The sequence below is a fragment of the Emydura macquarii genome, unplaced genomic scaffold (assembly GCF_026122565.2).
Source record: "Emydura macquarii macquarii isolate MOO-44397 ecotype Brisbane River unplaced genomic scaffold, CSIRO-AGI_Emac_v2 contig_1253, whole genome shotgun sequence".
In the NCBI taxonomy this organism is placed as follows: Eukaryota; Metazoa; Chordata; order Testudines; family Chelidae; genus Emydura; species Emydura macquarii.
This window is the reverse complement of record NW_027131390.1, coordinates 65687849-65708885: the sequence shown is the minus strand read 5'-3', so window position 1 is coordinate 65708885 and position 21037 is coordinate 65687849. Positions and strand designations below refer to the sequence as shown.

General features: G+C 39.7%; 1 protein-coding gene across 3 annotated transcripts in view; it reads right to left on the bottom strand.

Annotated features, from left to right (window-relative positions):
• Window positions 1-15190, bottom strand: part of TFPI (tissue factor pathway inhibitor) — a 59772-nt gene extending 44582 nt beyond the window's left edge. Inside the window, exon 1 of one of the 3 annotated variants that reach the window (XM_067549057.1) lies at window positions 15118-15190. The gene's annotated coding sequence lies outside the window, so the exon portion shown is untranslated. Of the gene's footprint in view, window positions 1-10370; window positions 10567-14895; window positions 14979-15117 lie in introns of those variants that run through there. The other 2 variants (XM_067549056.1, XM_067549055.1) reach the window with 2 other exon arrangements.
• Between the last annotated feature and the right edge of the window lie 5847 nt (window positions 15191-21037).

Below are 21037 nucleotides of genomic sequence, written 5' to 3'. Positions count from 1 at the left end.
CTGTTTCTATTAATGGCAAGCATTTGCATGATGTATAGCCTTGTAACTAAATAACCCATTAAAGCAGATGAAGAGGCTAGCTTCAAAATAAGAGGTCAAAGATTCAAGGGGCATTCTTCACTCACTGCCCACAAAGGAAACCCATGTGGGTAAAAGCACTAACAAGTTTGCTTTCTGTGTGGAACAACTATAAATATGGATTAAAAATGGGTCCAGCATCTCTGAACTATTTGGACACTCACACAGAAGCATTCCAAATGCAAGACAGAGAGCCCCAAGATTATTTTGGGTAATTCTGAGAGACTTATGGAAAACTAGCAAATTATTACATCTCTACTATCACTTTGGACTTACAAACTTTGACTCACCTGTTAATGTACTTGCTTTAACCTCTCAGTAACACATTTCTTGGCTAATAAATCCTTAATTAGTTTACCAGAGAAATTAGTTTACCAGCATTGTCTTTTGTGTGAGATCAAAAATGACTGACCCGTTGGGGTTGGGAATAGCCTAATGTGATGTGATATTTGGTATAGCAGCCAGTATCACAAACTCCAGTTGTCTGGGTGGTAAAATAGGCTGGAGAGCCTAAGGAGACTGTCCATGACTCCATGGCAAGATTAATATGGTGATCCTGGAGTTCACATTTGTTGCTGGCTTGGTAAAATCTAATTATAGAATATATCACCAGTTTGGGGTGTCTGCCCTGTTTTCTGACACTGTGACCTGAGATTGGCACTCCCAGTTGTGAGCCATTCCAGACAGCGTGACACTGTGTATTAAGTATTGCCTGGCCACTGCTTTCTCAAAATATTAAATGAGACAGTTAGCTGAAAAGCTTGCTGCCAGGCATTATTGCCTTTTGAGATCTAGACCAGGACATATTTAAAAGTTGCCAGCATACTTTTGGGAAGTATTTGCGGTCTCCTGTCACTGAAGGGCTTAGACAGTCTCTAGGTTCTAATCACCCAAGAAGGGTAAAGGATCCATTTCCATCTTGAGTGACATTAACTCAGAGCATGGGGAAAAAAAACAAACGCTGAGGAAGAGTCCAAGAGGACTGTCCTGTATTTGTTTAAGCCTCTTTGTGGATCTATTTCCCCAAGTAATCCTGTGAGATGCATAACAATGATACATGTCCAAATAGAATAAAATCAGTTTGCATGCAAATAATATAGTATTAAGATTGTGACACAAACCCAGTTAATAATAAATATAACCAAATGATTCCTTTCAGTACTTAGCTCTAAAAAATCCGGTTTGCGGCCAAATTCTGCCACCCTTACTCACTCTGACTATGGTACTACTCGGCATGTGTACGGGTGGAAAAACATGCCCTTTAACGTTTCCCTACTGCTTTAGGTATTGGATGCATTTTCTGATGCATTTGTCTTCATGGTGTCTTTTTTTTGCTTGTATAGATTTGTGATCCAAGCTTAGGAGAAGGTATTTTTTATTTGAAGCTAGAGAAGCAGTTTTAGTGAATCATATTTATAATCCATTATTTGGTCAAAGGCCTAGACCACATAGTTTAAAAAATGAGCTCTGAACAAAGCATCCTGAACTGCTCAGTATCTGAGTTCAGTAAACCGCAGACTGTAGTTCAGACATTAGCACATTGCTTTAAATCCACAACCCAGAATATACATATATAAGAAAGAGAGAGAGATTCTAAGTCAGCAATTATTTCAAGAGTGAGTAGAGAATAAATATTTGTTAGTGAATAAAAATAATGGCTGAACTGATATCATTTGGGTTGGGTAAAGGGGGAGTAAAATCCAATACCCAAATCAGTTTTTTTAATAAAGGTTTTTAGACTTCCCTAGTCTTCCATGAGTTCATCAGAAGTGGATATTCAGAGACATCTTATACAATGCTTTCATTTTTATGCTTTGAAGAGAATTGGGAATGAGAAAGATTTCTCTGTACTTTCAATCCCTGAAGAATCTCTGACTATTATGTAACTCCCCACTTTCCCTGCTTATGGAGTCCTCCATACTGCATCTAAAGCTAATGTAGGCCTAATCCAAAACCCAGGTGGACCTTGGATCAGTCCCAAGTTTTCACCTGAACCTTCTCTATATACTGGATTCCAATCCCTCAAGTTTAAATCTGGAATTTTGGTTACCTATTCCAGGGATAGGAAATATATATCTTTTAATTCTCAAAAATTGCTGAACCAGTTTTTCCTCAATCCTTCAAAAACCAAAAATGGTTTCCTCCCAGGCTGAGAACAAACATACTATGCATTCAGCCAAACAGGGAAACATTTGACCAAGTAATTAGCATTTGAAAATGACCTTTTGAAATAGCAACTTGTGTAACCTTAACTATATAACACAACAAGCTATTCACTTGTGGGAGTCTAAGAATGAATTTCTGCATTTGTACAAGAAACAAAAATCTCAGTGAGAAAGTTGCAGTTCTTCTCCAATCTCCCCACCACCCCCACCTTTGAAAAGAGTGTTTTGTTGAAAGCAGACTTTACAAGATTGCCAATGTTTGGAAAGTTTCCCAAGAGGAAACTCAGCCTGTATAATTGCACATCTGCCTCATTCCAAAGAACAAGTCAATACAGAATGTCCTTTATCTTCTTACTAAATTCCCCCTAGGTCACACATTCCTAGTATATTGTGTCATCTTGGGGGGAGTGGGTGAAGGTACTAAAGCTTACCCTCCCAGGCTCTTTCTGCAGTTTAGGAATTTCTCAAATCACATTAAAATAAAACCAAAATCCAGTAGCAAACTGAACTGCTATTTAACAAAAAAATGTCTTTCTACAAAAATGTTTTACAAATACATACTTAATGTTTAATGGAGGATTCAAGTGGAATTAGAATATTTAAGTTAATCCCTACAGTAAAGCCCAATTAAAAATTTATTTTCTATGACCTTCTGCTCTGGAAGTCAGAAGCAACTGGGCCATGTATAATTTTGCCAGTTGCATGCAGGATTTAGGAGGGGATGGACTGAGCATGAAGTTTATGTAAGTGCTCTCTCCGTTTACTTCCCCAAACTCCTGATCATTCTGGACCAGACTCAGGTATCCTCACTCCACCACAGTAGCAACTTACTCCACATGTGGTCCCATTGACTTCAGGACAGGAACGATTCAGTCATCTATCAGTGACAGCTTTTGTTTACATTAGGAATTTAAACTCGGAATCTTGTTGGCCCACAGAGCTCAAAACAGGAGCAATTTTCTACTGGAGAAAGGAGAAATCCAGTTTTCCAATGGGACCACGCCCTCTAGTAAATCCCAAAATGACTGACTTTAAAGCCGTGGCATATTTATATCTACAGAAGATACGATAGGTTACTTCTAGAGCTCTCTCAGAGCTCTGCACAGAGGAACTAATAACTTGCATCTGACTTTACAGCTGTAGAGCTACAAACTGTAGTCCCAATAAACTTTAAAACTTTCTAGAACATTCCTAAAATAGATTTTCTGTGGCATATAAGGTTATCTGATGGTCTGGGATGGCATTAAAGCCTTATCAACACTGATTAGGGATAATCTACTTAACGTACACTTGTGAATAATACCTATACCTTGTCCATGATCCTCCCTACCTGAAGGTGGGGAGAGTGAGTGGTATAGGGGCAGCTGCAAGCCAACTGGCAATTCCCTTATGACTGGAAGCCTGACTGGGAATTCCTTGATGACAGGTAAATCCCTTAGCTGAAGTGGCACAAAAGAGGCTTAACCTGGGCTGAGCATCTGTCCCCTTGTTATGCCATTGTAATGGCTAGAAATAGCAGAAAACTTTTTCTGAATTTGTAGGGATTTTGCTGAAAAAATTTTCTGTGTGTTTTCTGGGCATTTTTAAGGAATATATTTTTTTATGTCCTGCAGTGTTAGACCTTTTGAATATATTTATTTTTCTTTGCAGCCTGTTCTGGACTGATTTCTACAGTAACTTGAGTTTAGCAGCATACATTTTCTTTTGTCTGACTAAATGGAAAACAAAACAAAAAAGTGGGTTCATATATTAGTCAGCAACTGACAGCTTTAGAAAATGGAATAAAGTGATATCTTAGTGACCATGAAAGTGACTTATTCAAGCTGACAGCACAGGAAATGGAAGAGGGGAAAAATGCAAAAGATATGGTAAATGGAGAAACAGTAAGACATAAGTTATGGAATTTAGTGCGTAGTCTTAGGTTGTATATAGTTCAGTTTACAATTAAGGAGAAAAAGATCTCCCTAAATAAGATTATAGCAATTCTGACTTAATTTAGTTCACCAGTCTAACGGAGAAGTCCCTTTGGATAATTTACTGTGCTTAAAAATATATATCATTTTTCCACCACAGTGTCTTGCGCTGGTCAGTAGGATCCCTGTTTAGACTACATCTCTAGTTCTCATCACTGAACTAGCCAAAGCAGGGTTTTGCCTTGAGCTAGGAAAGGTATTTTGATCCACACAATACTTTTTAATAGCACCATGTTTTTCTCACGGACAGTGCTGTAAGAAAGAAGAAAATCAGGCCTATCATTTTTCAGCTGACCGCGTCCCTTCAATTAAACACTAATCACTGAGCAGTACAAGACAAATATTTACTGAATTTAGCTTGATTTGGAAAAGCTAGAAATAGACATCAGTGGTTTCTGTTTGCACTACAATTCATATTCCAATGTTGAAATCTTGTTTCTTACACATCTGTTTCTTCTCTTTCTCTCTCAGAAATAAAATTTGATTGAAACAAAGCAAGTCCAAACAAACCGTGACACAGATATTTCAGAAATAGATCAGAAGTCATACTTTTGACATAATATCGACAATAATACAAACTGGACAACTAGAATTTATCTTTGAATCTAAAGCATGAAGGAAGAATGTCTATTGGGTAAAATGTCCAGTTTTTCTGTTTCATGTTCACCAGCTGACGCTCTAATTCAGCTTTGTCAGTTCTTCTCATTGTTCCATCACTATGGAAGAGGGATAAGCACAAAGGTGTCATTGGGTAAGTATGAACAGCTGCCATTGAAACATCTCTGGATCTTACTAAGGGCAGAGCTTAGTGGAAAACAATTTCTGATAGATGCTGTGATTGCCCCTCCCTTGCAAGACTTAAATTTGGTCTTCTTGGCCATGTGAGCAAATGTTTTAATGCCAGATTTCCTGAGTGGGCTGAAGAATCAATTGCAACTCTCACAAATCTCTACTTTTGTACTTCACCAACATCTCTTATTTTCAGGAGACATTCTTGTTCATCTGGTGTTACGTGCAGTCTAGTAGATATGTTGATAAGCACCTCTGGATGTGATTCAGGGTCATATGGGTTTGTCAGATTGTTGATGGCATGGTGGGTATCAGCTGTAACATGCTCATCATCCCTCATCAATGCAGGGCAAGGACTTGTGTGTGGACTTTGTCTTCACTACGTTTTGTTAGGCTACTTCTTTGTCTCAGTTTTTGCATATTCATTCAGGACATGTCTTATGAGGGTCCATCTGATACTTTTGTCAGTCCTACAATCTCACTGTTACCTTCAAATCTTTGATGACAATTTTTCTTGTTCCCATGCCACTCCAAATTCTAGTGGAAGAACCAGGAATCTGATGCACAGAAAATTCCCCAGATTCAAAGGCACATGTACTTCTTCAGGGAGACTTAACATATCAAGAATATAGACTGGTATCCACATGGCATAGTTGGTCCTATTTGCAATAAAAAAGTATGGACGCATGGCATGCTGTGAATGTAGGTGACATTTCCAATCACTCTCTCCCTCTACAAGGACATTCACAAGTAGTATCTGCGTAACTTGGAGAAAATGATCTGAGAACTTGAATGTATGGCTTTGAGCATACCTCCATGACTGATGGTCTGCCAACAGTGGTAGCATATGCTGAATTACAGCATCATCAAGATTTTTAATGACAGTCATTACAGTATGTCCTCAGACTCAAACATCTTTTGAATGTCAGTCAACATTTTCCAGACAAATGCTGGCTACATGAGCACCTTCTCCTTGTTCACACCATTTAACAAATGAATAAAGTTTCAGCTCACTCAGGCTCACTTTTGAGATTCTTTGACAATTTAAGAAGATGCAATGTGAAAACATTTCATGTTACTATATTGCAAAACATTGATTTCTGTTGTTTTTGCTACATGCTAAACAGTTTCATCATTTCTGAAAAACAAAACAAAAACCTTCCCACGCATAACCAATACAAATTTTTTAATTCATCGTCGTTTGGTAGCTTTGATATAAAGATGTTGAAATTAAACAATAAAAACTTTAGTCATAGTCAGGTTGCAGTGTTTATGGAACTGTGCAAAAACAATTACACTCATTTTGGACACCATTGTTTCACTTATTCTCAGGCTTATGGCATCACTTGATACCACTTGATGGCTCCACATCATACCTCATCTAACCATACATAAAATAAGCTTTCCATGGATAGGGCACAGTTAACAATGATGTCTAGATTTTTAATCTGACTCATGACCAGGAAACATAAAAGAGGAGAAAGTCAGCTGATAAAAATCTTCCCAGAAATAAGGACAAGACAGCTCTGATGCATCTGACTATCAGTATCACTCAGACATAGCTCCAGAACTCAGACCAAATTCTCAGGATCCATGGGGCAAGAAATATACAGTAGTATTATCAGCATCCTGATGATATTCTACCCCATGCTTCATAATGATCTGCCCAGGCCACTTCATATACACATTAAACAACATGGGCTGCAGGATTGAGCCCTGTGGTACTTGCATTTCAGGTCCTTTGGCAATAAGGAGGAATCACCAATCACCACTGAATGACTCCAGTTGTCCAGGTAAGAATAGAACCACCAAAGAGCTGTCCCAGCAAACCAGCAACTTCCCCAGCTGTCAAAACAGCCCGTGATCACTCGTATCAAAATCTGCCAAAAGATCCAGCATAACCAAAACAGCTCATTGACCTTGGTCTAACATAAACAGGAGATAATTCATGACCCTCACAAGCACAGTCCCAACTCTAAAAGAAGGTCAAAACCCGATTGGAAACTACCAAAAATACCATTTGAGTCCAAGAGTTCCTTCACCTCCTTCGCAATCGCTTTCCCTAGAAGAGGGAGATTTGAGATTGGGCAATAGTTGGCAAGGAACCCAACATCAAGAGATTTCTTGAGAAAGTGGCAGACGTTTGCATGTTTCAGAATGACTACATCCTCACTGAGTGAAGTGTTAACAATGGCTGTCAATGACGACACTACTATTATGGCACTTGCCTTAAGTAACCATGGTTGGGAGGAGTCATAAATACAAGTGGTCTGCCTCAGGGAATATCAGACATCCCCATCAGAGGAGCAATAGTCCATAAGGACACCTTGTCTCTCACTAACAATAAAAAGCCCAGCCCAGAGCAGTTTATCTTATCTACAAAGAACATAGCACACTCTTCACAGCTCCCTACAGAGGGGACAACTAATTATGTGAAGCAGCTTGGATTAATCAGATCACACACTACCTGAAAGAGTTCATCCAGGAACTTCTGTGCAGCACCTAAAGATGAGTACAGACCATATCTTGTAGCCTCAGTCATAGCCCTCCTGCATTAATTCTTTATATAGCAAATGATCAGATTCCAGATCCTCCCCTTCTGCCATCTATCCTCTCCAATCTGTGACCCAATTGCTTCAGCTTCTTGTGATTCCCATTAAACCACTGAGGTCTCCAAATAGCCAAAACCACTAGGGTATGGCATGGAGCCAGGGAGTCTAAAGTTCCCTCTAACAGCTGGCAATAGCTATTGGTGAGCCAACTGGCTCCCCTCCCCTGCCAAATGAACACCCACCAAGATTCAGCCACATCTTTAAGGAGGCTACTAAAAATCAAAGGATTCATCAGTCTCCAGGGCCATACAGAAATAGCCCAGAGGCAGAACTGAAGGCATCTTGAAATGAATGAGGGGATGATTGGACCACCCAACAGGGAGGACCCAAACATTCATCTCCACACCAAACTCTAACATAAGGTAAAGCACATGGCTGTCTCTGAGTGGTCTCCTCAATCCTTTGTGTAAAACCAAAGCACCATAACTAGAAAAGCAACAGTTGTGTCAACTGAGCAGCAATGTGTATGCACATTGAAATCCCTGACTACTATATAATCCACAAAGATTCCAACAGCAATGCCAACACCAGCTCAATGAGCTTACTTATAAATTCTCCCAGTGAACCTAGCAATCTATACATTAGCAAAACTGTAAATTTTGGTCCCACCCCAGAGGCAAAGGGCATGGCCAAGTGCTTCAATGTCCTTGTCTTCAAGGTCAGTCACCTTAAACACTGCAAACAAAATGAAAAAAATCACAGCTAATCTACCAGACCTTAATTCTACAAAATCTGAACATGCCATCAAGGCCACATAAACCCATTAGGCAGGCTGCATGAATTACACCTCGGGGACAAGAGTTTATGTATAGTGTAATCTAATCACTGTTGCTAACTCTTATTTTATCAACAATGTCATGATATTTGGTATTTTTTAAGCCCCAGCTCCTAGAAGCATATGTGAGAATCTCAGCTTCCCTTAAAAACATATTTTTAGCCCTCATGGTTCTGGACAATACCTTGAAAATGTGAAGGCTGAAGACCCAAAAGGCTCCAACATCATTAGGCAAGAAAAACACTCATAATTTATTTATTTGTTAAAATAATGATATTTTTAGTACAAAACACACTGTCTAGTTCATAACAAATTAATAATGATTTTTAAAACTGCATTTTGAAGAAATTGCAACAGGGAAGGCATTTTGTACATCTGGAGCTAAAGAGATCCTAATATTCTTCTCTCCTCCTACTTTGTGAAATGTGATACACAGACCCCAAAAGGATGCTTTGCTTAAAGCCAGCCTACAAAGCAAGTTGGAGATTCCCCAGGGAATTTTTAAATGACATAAAGACTTCCCACTCTCTCCACTTCCATGAGTGTAGGGGGCACACTGCAGGGGGGAGGGGCATGGCTAGACTGTTCTGTGTTCCAGTAATCTCAGACCATTCAGGTTGCTGTAAATTGTGTGTATTGTACACACACACACACACACACAGTAAAAAGCTGCTAAATAATTATCTTGTGTTCAAATTCAGCTTAAACAATAATTGAACCTAGCTTTTTATAAAAATTGAGATGGCAACAAATATCTATGAAACACTGTAAACTCTTCTTTTCAGGGAGGTAAAAAAAATTAATAGATGTCTACAAACAACCCACCCGCACACGCCAAACCCATTCTCAGCTTTGTTTCCATAATATTATTTAGGTGCTAGTTCAGGGCAATCCAGAAAGCATGCCCTTGTTGTTCCTATCTATCCTGATAGTTGAACTTTCTGTCTTTACATATGTCCATAAGACTTTTAGGAAGGATGGTTTATTTTACATTTTGACTGAAGTACTTTTATGATTAATTTAGAGAACTGAGTCACACTGAACTTTTTCATATCTGGGTTCCCCCTATTTTCTCCCTTCATTTTTTCCTTTCACTGAATATTAGTATTATGTATTCTTCTTCTCTTATTTTCTCTATACTAAATCTAGCCAGTAGTTAGATTGTCACTTGTTTTTAAATCCAGTTAAGTATCATTGTGCTTTCATAACAGAGTTATCATAAAAGAAGCTGAAATTCACACTGATCCTTTCATAGTAGAATATTGCACAAATCATCATATTTTTGTTGCTTGTCCATGCTATATTTTTATATTTCAACGTGACTACAATTATTACTTTGTTCACTGTTTAAATAATCAATGGACAAGAGGGAAAATATTTTTGATTTTAATAATCATGAATGAAATTGATTTATATTTACATGAGTTTTGTGTAATTCTGCTAAAGCTATTCTGCTAATTCTTAAAACTGTAATTGCCTCTAATGGCATGTGCTCATATGATTTGAAAATAGTCTAGCAGACAGACCAACTCTGCCTGAATAAGTTTGCCTTCCCCCTGGAGAGCTTCCACTGTATTTGATTTAGTGGAAGAATTGTTTGAAAGAGCATGAGCTGTTTCATAACAAATTCCAGGTTATTGATCAAATTTAGCATAAAATGTTTCATTGATGGTTTGGTTCTAAACAGGTATTGCTATTCTTCAAGCTTACCAAAATTCACATCTGCTGACAAGTTTACCATCAGCAAATAGTTTCTACTATAAGAGCACTGTCTCTTCAGTCTCTTTAAGGAACAAAAATCTCTATATTTTTGCAACCCCTGAATACTAGACTTTGCATCTGGACATCTGACTGCAGTACCTAACACATGCTAAGGAAAAACCAACAAACTTTTTACATCCTTTGGGTGGAATTTCTTGCCCTCCCCTCCCCAAAGAAAGTTGTTTGCAAAACTGAAGGACTATTACAGAGTACTCACCAACCAAATTCCTGTGAACAGTTCTTGAAAGAGAACTGGAGAATTTCTGAAGTGCTGTTGAGTTTGCCTCTCTGCTATTAATTCTTGTTGAAGACAGGACTTGGGGATGGGGGAGATACAATGGAAAAAATGCAATCTGATCCTTCTAATGCAGCTGTAGGAGCCTGCTGATTGCACTGCCAGAGGTTGCTCCTCTGTTTGCTGTGGAGAGAGGGTTACTCTGGCTAAGATTCAGTGAGCTCAGCAGCAGTGGGGAAGCTTCCTGTTTAGAGCATTGTGACCTCGCCTGCATTTTAGGGCAATTTTTCTAAATAGCATCAATCAGGAAAGAAACATGCTTCCAACATGGAGGAAACTGGATAAGGAGGAAGTCTAAATGCTAGCTCAGTTTGTGTATATTTCAGTACATTGATGACAGTCATATAGTTGACTCACTGTCTACTTCACAGAGATATGTTAAAGCTTATGACGCAAGCAGACTACACAGTAATAAATGAATGTAATAAATGAAGTTCTGTTCATGAGGGGAATGACATATCAATTATATGTATAGGATAGATACAACACAGGGTCTACATTGGCTTCTGCTGTATGGTGACTATAACTTTCCCTCTTTGAGCACCTAGTGTAGCCCCAAGAGCTAGGGGCATTGGCTTGAAGGGAGGTATAATGATGGGATGTGTGGATATAGCTTATCTCCTCAGCAGGGTCTGCTGATCTGAGTTCCTATGGAGCCCCTGGTTAAAAACTGCCTGTCCTCCACTGTAGGCAATTCCTCAACCCTACCTGTGCATCAGTAGTTCTTCCTCATACAAGAGGTGCAGGTGTGAATTCTCTTCATCAGCATGAGTAAATCAAACTTATAACTTCAAAGATGTTTCCGGAATGGGGTCCTTCTACATAAAGCCAAAATTTTCAAAAGCCACTAGTGTTTTTTGGGTGCCCAACTTTGTGTGCCCAACCATAAATTAACTCAAACCTAAAACTAAGATGAGTTTTAGGTCTGAGGGAAGAGTTTTATAGATCTGGATGGAGGCCAGGCAAAACTTGCCAATTTCAGCTGAAAAAAAAAATTGTCATCCCTCATCGTGTTCCAAACTTCTTTGAATTTCACTCAGCTATGACCTATAAATTTTAGCAGGTGTTTCTATGCAAGGGATCAGCCAGACACAATAGCTACCTTTCCATGTATCATGGGGCCTAATCCTGCAATCAGTTACACATGAGTAACTTTTATTGCAAATAGTTCCTTTGAAACCAAAGGGATTTCTCACATCAATAAAGTTACAGGTGTGTGAATAGGTTTATAGAGTCACAACTTTGGTTCAGTTTCCTCAGAGAAGATCCATAAACTTAAAGGTTGAAGTCAGCTCACTAGCACTTCCTAAATCCTTCACTTTATTGGTGTTTTTTGGTTTTCCAAAGAATAATAAAATTAAAGTTATTTCAGATTTTAGCACAAACGGCTCATAACTTAGGCTTTGTTGGAAGTTGGAGAAAACAGGATAATGAGAGAGATTCGGGACAACCTCGAAAAAAATAAGAAAGCTGACAAATTCAGAAATGGAAAACAGACTGGAGAAGATGAACACATTTTATTTATCCCCATTAAAGCAATTTGTTTTGAGAAACCACATATAAACAATATTCTCAGGGACATAAGAGAGAATGATATCCATATTTTGATTAAAAATTGGCTGACTAACCAGAACTTTGATAAGTAATGAAACTGAGCAAAAGTTAAAGTTTTTCATTGTAGATAGAAAGAACAAAATGAGAAGCCTACATCAAAGGACAGTGTCTCATTTTAAGATGACCCTCTTTTCCTTTAGATTTTGATATTGTATCCCCAGTTCTCCATGTCTACATTCAATCCCCATGAGGTAGCCAATGACAACCATTTATCTTTGGATTTCTTTGAGTTATAATTAGGAGCTGACATTCTGTGACTGAAGTTGGAAGCAGACGTTAAATATGAAACCAGGCTGATTTGAGCTTTCAACATCACTAGATAAGGTTTGGTAAAGAAAATCATTTTCATTTATAGTCTGACTCAAAGCCCACTAAAGTCAGTGGAAAGATTTGCCATGGCTTTAACAGGCTCCTACAATCTTTACAGGGTTTTTCTCAGAGTCTTTGCTTTTATTCAAGAGATTCAGTGAGATGGAATTTGCGAGTTCTAAATCTAGAGTTATTGGTGAAATGCTATAGTTGGAATATTATCTCAAGAAGCCCCAAGTAATTTTCTCAAACTGCACAACAAACTAACCACAAAGAATGTTTACTGACATAATGTCTTCACCTAAGCCATCATGTTGTAAACATATCTGGAACAGTAGTGCAGTAATATACCTCTTCTAAGAGCTCAGGAAGCTTAATTCTGGAATTGTATAACTTTTGCATGTGCAGCTTTTCAATCTTTAATGTCCTTTTATTGTATATTTATATAATATATGTGCATACACATCAATCTTCAGTGCAAAGATTACAATTAAAAATAGCCTTTGATAAGATTTAAGAGATCTGATTTCTGATGTGATTTAACACTGGCTTCAGTTTATGGACATACCACAGTCCACCAGAGAGATGATCACAGTAACTTAGTTAATCATGATGAAAAGATGTATAAAACAGAGGCAAACAAATAAACAAAAAAGAAACTATACATGAGAAAATTTGTTTTAGACCTGTTGCTGTTTAAAACACTGCTCTCATTTTGTTTCCCTTACCCCAAATCTTAATCTTTCAATAACTTTTCTCTCTCTTATTCTTGACAATACGAAATGAGTTCTACACATACAGGATCCTTCATCCTTTACCTGGTGTCTATAATGTAAGGGCCCCAGACAGCTTCACCAAGAGCCCTTTGTATTAAGCTTCAGGTGGTTCTCATGTGTGATCCACGATCCATCCAGATCCACTAGACCCAGTATTGTCTTCGTTGAATTTGTTTCTGTATCTTTAACATTTTGTTGTCCCAACGCCCTGTTAAAGTACGAGTGCAGGAAGGCTGCTAGTGGGTTTGAGCTCATGTCAGGCATCGCTTCTGGTGTTTATAAATTCACCTATGGAATTCAATGACATGGGAAGCCCCATTGTATCCCAGGACAACCACAGGAAGCTAGCAATACCATTAACGCTTTGCATTTCCATAGTGACTTCCATCCAAGGATCACAAAGCATTTTACTATTATTATCCACCTGCGAGGTCCTATCTGCACTTTAAGATGGGAAAGTAAGGAAGAGAGAAGTAAAGGGTCGGCTTTTCAGAAATAGGAGTGTGCAAATAGCTGGCAACTTCATGTGCAGCAGTTTTGGTGTTGGGTGCTTACCTAGACTTGCACAAAAACACAGGCAGGTGTTCAATTATGCCACATCTAATTCTGAAATTCGGCTCTTCTGGCCTAAAAATAGCAGTGTGGACATTGCAGCTCTGGCAGAGACTTGCGCTAGCCACCCAAGTTTGGAGCAAGGGGATCCGCGCTGCTGTCAAAGCTGCGATGTCCACATAACTATTTTTAGCCTGCTAGCTCAAGCTGAGCTAGTACAATTCTGTTTACCCAGGCTGGGATGCCTGCTGCCAGCTGCAGTGTAAACGTAACCCCAGTGACTCATTCAAGGTCACACAGCACATCTGTAGAAGAGCTGGGAATATGATCCAAAGGTCCCAAGTCCTAGTGTAGTGTTTTAACCACAAGATTGTCCTTTCTCTAAACACGTGCTACATGTTGCCTTCATAGGGTACATTTACAGTCCAGTTAAACACCTGTGGCTGGTCCATGTCTGTTGACATGGGCTCACAAGGGCTTGGGCTGCAAAATTGTGGTGCAGGCATTAGGAGTCAGGCTGGAGCCTGAGCTCTGGGACACTCTTGTTCATGTGGGTTCCCCTCTGGCTCCAACCAAATATCGACATTGCAATTTTACAACCCCATAGCCTGAACCCCGTGAGCTTGAATCAGCTGTCATAGGCCAACCATGGCTGTTTAACTGTAGTGTAGACATAACCTAAGTGACCTAAAACCAACCCAAGGTTCCGTTACTGAGGTCAGTTTTCTGCTTAGCCTCTCCACTGGAGTTAGTGTACTAATAAAAAAAAAGATGTAAGAATTATTATACATGAGTAGCTCTCCTCCACACAACTTTTGAATGGAGTGGTTTTGACAGCAGGTTACAATTTACAGTGTCTATAGCTCAGGTAACAAGGAGTTCTGCCCCTGAGCCCTGCTGAGGGGTCACTCTCAGGCCTTCAGTCCTGTGACAGAAGTAAGGAAAAACAGAAGGAGTTGCTTTCTGACAGTGAATGAGGAACTTTATTAGAATAAGGAAGATATCCTTGAAACTTCTCTCTTTCAGCATAGATTTCTGCCTGCAAACTTCCTCAGTCACTTACCAGCTGACACCCTGCTATAGTTTAAAGAAACACTACACAACCTCACCCTCTTATTTTGTAGTGGGTTTTTTTCTGAACACCTTCTAAACCATTGTAGCCTCACTGCTTCTGTCTAGAAATAAATATTGCTTACCAGAAGAGATGTAACCTGCCACACCGAGTCATATCCTTCCCTCCATTATCTGTTCCTCTGAATGCTGAGAAAATTGTGTAAACCTGGAGAAAGGAAATAATGCAAGCATATCCTTTCTACCTCTATTTCATACTGAGCTAAAACAGAGACAAGTCAGACAACAAGGAAACGTGTGAAAGATAAAGAAAATAATAGATTAAGTAAATAGAATTGGATCCTTACCAAGTTCGGAATATAGTTTTCAGTTGAGAGCCAGTTCTTATTTTTCTGGACTGGGTTCCCTCTGCATGACAAAACACTGCCGTCTCTTTATGTTGTTCTGTAACAGAGTATAGATGTTTGTGATCTCTCATTGCCCTCTAGTGATTGCACTTCATATTACAGCTATTTAGCTCATTTAAAGGCACCATGAAAGTGGGGACCACTCCCACCTCCATCAAATACGCTACAGATGTATATCTGTAATACCCCCAAAATGCCAAGATAAGAGCTGGTACTGTAATTTTTTCCCTGCCAGCCAGGCCACTGACATCACGCATCATCCCCATTTCTTCCACCATATTATGTCATCAACATGCTGATGACATCACAATTTTAAAATCTCACCCAGCTTGAAGCTGGTCTATACAGGATGAGGTAGGAGACATTTTTATCAGGCACAGTTCTCCACTGTTTTCTGTTACTTTATATCACAAAGGATTTAAACTAATGATTAAAAAAAATGCAAAAAAATGAAATGAGGTCCCACTGATTTCCGTGGGAGTAGGAGCAGGGCCCCAAAGACCTGCTTGTATGATCTTCTCAAGTGTTCAGGATCCCAGCTGCAAGGCATAAGTCAAGGCAAGAAGCCAGTCTGCATTGGTGTCATACCAAAGGGTCAGGTCACAGCTGGTGAGCCATTCTGGGTCCGCCGAGATTGAGGTAGGGAACAGGAGCAGAGTAGATCAGCTGCAAGTGGGGGTCGCCTAGTTGCACAGGCAGCCTCTAGGTGTTTCTCTTACACATTAAATAGCATGCCTGAACCAATCAAGGGACTCAGATACCACCAATCAGGGCCTTCGTGGGTGGGGTATCCAGAGCTACTAAGCTGCTGTTCCCTGCTCTGCTGTCAAATGGTAATGTGGCCAGAGCAGCTGTCTAGGAGCTAGTAGCTGCAGCTTCTAGACCTGAAGATCCCCACACCTGCTATTCCTTCTCTCCTACCATCTCACTCCTCTAATGGGTAGCTGTTTTTTTTGAAAGAATTGAACACAATGGGAAAATAGAATTGGAATTTGTGCTTGTGCTAAATAAAAGTAGGAGTCAGATCTTGGTCATACAAAAAGAACACAGGCATTGTCACACTAACAAATCAATGGCCCATCAAAGCCAATATCCTGGCTTCACTTGGGCCATTGCAGAAAAAGACACAAAACCTCAATGAAACATTTTTCAATACTAAACCTTAAGGCAAAAACTTCTACCTGACACCACTGGGTTATCTGCCCTGAAATGTAAGTATTAAAAGGCCTTGAAATTGTAGCCTACTGTGACCAGTTCCAGTTTTGGGTTGTTCTGACTCATGGGACCCCCGCTCTTCAGAACTTAAGTTGGTAGTGCATACTTAAAGGTAAGTCCTGTAGATACTTCAAATGCTACATTGTATATGCTGACACCTGGTGGATCCCCAGAGGTCACTTTCCTATATGTCTAGTAAAAAAAAAAAAAAGAATCTTTTAATGGGGCTGGAGTGGAAGGGATGTGCCCAGCCAAGGTGCAGTATTGTTAAAGTTGATTAAGAGTACAGACCAGAGGGCTATCTTAGTCTTTATTATATTCAGCAGTAACGCAAGGAACTTACAGGCTTGTATCCTGTCAGACATTAGCTTAAGCAAGTTAGCGTAAGTATAAGTCAAGCATAGTAGGCCTGTGACCCTTGGCATGGATAAATGGCTCGACAGTTACCCTTAGATTATGAAGAGCTTGCTCAATAACATTAGAACATAACAGGTGCAGGCAACAGTCGGAACACTGAAGTGATACTGGGTTTGGATATTTTTGGGTAGCGTTGTTTGAAGATGTCTAATCACAAAATTGCTTGAGGAATAGGGGATTTACATGATGAGTTAAATGGCATTAAGATGTATGAATATGTTAACCTCCTGGATAAGTGCATTCCAATATCATGAGTGAAGAAGTTAGATTTAGACATGAGCATTAGAATGAATATTCATCATTATGTCCAGGCCTTATAATAGAGCACACCAACATGTGGAGGGGGTTAGCTTGCAAGCATTTAACCCTTAGATCTATTGGTATCTACCATTAATCTTGGGCATGGAGAAGCCTGGACCATTGGACTCATTTGGTATGCCAGAGGCAGGGCTGATTCTTTGTCTCTCACCACCAGGTTCTCAAGGAAGGATGTGAGTATGTAAGTCTAAGAGCACATGTAAAGAAAGATACCACAGATATCTCCAATACTGTATTATTCCTATCTGTTTATGTGGTTTGGAAATTTTCAGCCAGCAGCCCCAACCAAGAGCCTTCCTTCCTCTAGGTTTCTTCCAGAGTCACTACTATACCACCAGGCTGCTTCTTGGCTTGCTTGCTACTGCTGAGTCCGTTTCTTGTCTGCGTCTTTCCTCCTTGATGGTTCTCAGGGGTACTCAGGGTTGTGAAGCACTTCACTATCATTTGCCATTAGTGTGAGGAAGCCTGGTCTAGGTATGCCATTGGTCAGCTCCCCAACTCCACAGGCCATGGGCAACACAAGCAGGCCCCACTCTCTCTCTACAGATTAGTGATTGGCCCTCTCCAACCAGAGTGCCTCACTAGATGCCTGTTCCACTGGACACTTGCAGTAGTCAGAGATTCACTACTTCCAAAGAAGCAATACACCACAGCTTACCAGTTACACCTCAGATCTCCGCTCCACTTGACATGCAGTGCTTAGATGTGCTTATAATGAAATCAAGTAAAAGTTCATTTAACAAAGTATAGAGATTCAAGTGATAGCAAGCAGAAGTATTAGAAGCAAATGGTTACATACTAAATTAAATCATAACATGCATTCTAGAACTTAAACTTACTTAACTAGATACTTCTGTCTTATATAGCAATGCTTACCCGATGTCTTTCCAACGTCTTGAAGCCAGGCATGGCTGTGATCTTCTATTTGTGAGACAAATCATGCTGTCCACTTGCCTCCTCAATGAAAGACCCACCGTGTATCTCTACACCTCCAGATATACCACAATAATCCATTGTTTTTCCTTGTACACAGGATCCCTTCCTGCTATTTATTTCTTCTTGTAAATTTCCTCTCAAAGCTTTTACAATCTCTTGATTAGTATTTGGCTCAGCATGCAAATAGGCATCCATTGTGAAATGTACAGTGCCCAATACACATGATCAGACAGAGATAAATGTCTGTTACCTCCAGCTTGAAAGAAACCTGTCTGAGGCATGTCACATCCTGGTTATCTGTCTTGAACAGATAATTTCCAGTATAGACACAGTATCTGTAAATGTCTTTTGCAGTGATTATGATGACCAGGGGGTCAGTAAAGATCTCACATTCCACCCTTTAGTTAATTACTATGCAGATATCCAAAAAAGGGGATCTCTGTAAACTCTATGCACCTCTTGCGCCCTCTGCCGAATGGCACCAAGAGGTCTCTGGGTCATGTACCCCCCCACAGCTAGACTTTTTCCATACCCACCTACCTGGTGAGAACAATGCCCAGAGAACCCACTGCCCACATAGTGCTAGTTTCTGGGCAGACTCCATTATAACTTATTTTAGGTGTGGCTCCTTAAGTATCTCTTTACAACTACCTTAAGTGCAGGGCATGTTCACACATTCGTTTCAATGAGGTTTTAATTCAACCCATAACAAGGTTTAACTCAGCTGTTAACATGAGACAATAATCGGACCCCACTTGGGAAGGGAAAGTGGATCCAATAGCTTCTCGATCTGTCACCCCCTTCCCAACCTTCTCTCCTTGTACATTGGAGCATTGTCTACCCTGAACTCCAGACTCTTCCTTCATCCAGCAAAACTGCACTTGTTCTGCTGCCAGGGGGCAGTAGTTGAGATGGATGCTAGATTTGCTTCCTCGAGCATTTTTCAATCTAAAGAATCCTTCCATTCATTCCATGGTTAAAGAATTTAGCTCACTCCAAAATTTCATTTGACTTGTACACCAAAATTTAAGTCTAACCACTGCTTATATTTTTGTATCCACCAAATTTCCAGCATCAGCACATTGACACATGACATCCTTTTGCAGATGCCAGGTTTAGAGAGTTTTAAACAGCCTTGTGTTTTTAATCACTCCAGATTTAATCCATAATCACTTAAACTCCATGCATAACTGTCAAGCTGATTACCCCCAGGAGCATTTGGGTTTTCTTAGGGTTATTTTTTCAGACGATAAAGTTACAGTATCTTTGCCACTTTAAGTCCCTAGAAGGTAAATTGAGCAAGCCTGTAAAAATGCTAACTAAGCTTTCTGTAATTTCTCTTCCCCAGTTACTATTAGACTTAATTATTGTAGGCTATATTGTCACAATCCCTACTCAACCAAGCAAAGGAGTGAAGACGCCTTCCATTTTCACTCTGCTTTGCCCTGCTCAGATGATGACTCCAGCTTCACAGGAGACAAGGTGCTATTCATCTGCTTCTCCCCACTGCAAGCAAGTAGGCGGAGGTGATGGGACAAACTAGGAGAAGCCTTGGTTCTTCTTGTGCTCCATGATTCCCTAGTCAAAGTAATTGGCCTACAGTTCTATGCAAGGGGGTGAAGTAATTTGTTCCTTCTCCCACCAGCATCACCCAAAGCTTGTGGGGACCAGGAGAGGAATGATGACTCAGAAATCATTCTCTGCTCTGCTCATTAGCCCAAATTAAAATTATCCATGGGAAACTACATTTTGCCCAAAATCTTGATTGGGAAATTGAAGTATTTTGTATCAGGTCAAAAATGTTTCACTGAGTCAGCGCAACCTTAATTGTTGTGGCAGGTGCTGTCCTGAAGCAGGGGCTATTGTAGCCCTGCCATCCTTTCCTCTCCCTCTTGAGTCTTGCAGTGATTTTAATCCCAGACCAAATTCTCCATTTGTGAGGTTTATATTAACTCTAGTGCAGAGAACAAAACTCTTTAGTTCCTCAACTCCACCCTGGTTCTGGGAACCTCAGTGCTAAATTAGATGCCTCCTTTCCTATGTTCAAGAGTCCCACAGGCCCCTTCTGGGCCTGTGTAATATTTCAAGTAGTCTTATTCTACTTGTATTCAAAAGTTCTGCTTCTCTTCTGGTGACTGTGTGCTGTAAGTCTGGCAGACTTCTCCTACAATCAGCCTCCTTCTGGGTGTATGCTAATTCAAGACAGCTGCAGACTTAAACCAGCTTCTCTCAGCTAGCTCCTTTTACAGTTCAATTCTACCAGCTCTGAACTGGCTCACTGAGTGACCTTACCCATTTTGTGCCTCAGTTACCCCACACCAAAACGGTGATACATACCCACCTGTGTAAACTGCTTTCAGATCTATGTCTGAAAAGTCTAGGGATTATTACTAATATCATCATCATCTTCATAATCAAAATCCTGGGAGGAAAGGTCTTTGTGCAATGTTCCTAAAATAATTAGAAGTACTGGAAATCTTGTAAAAGATTGTTATGACATTTCAGGACTGAACTTTGGACTAAAGACATTTGGATAAAGAACAAATGACCACAGAATTAACTGCAGAAAATAGCAGGTGAGGACATTTACCAGAGGCTAGCAATTTTTTAGGGCCAGATGCTGTACTCATTGGATTAGGGGGGAAAAAACCTCCCATTTATTTCAATGAAATCAGAAACAGGCAGGAGAGGAGAAAATATTATGCAGTATAATTACTTAGTTCTTACCCTGTACATCTCTAATTTAAACCTCACTTAATTGTCTCTTACTCATTTATTAAACTTTAATTTTATTAATTTTATACAGTTGTCAGAGCCCACAAACATGTTTTTGTTAATAGATGGCTCTTTTTAGAATAAAAATGTGTATTAATCTAGTTATTTTTCATTTGAATTCTACCTTTAAACAGAAGAAATAGTAGAGAGTACAGAATAACCCAATTAAAAAGATCACATCATTTCACAAAATAACTAT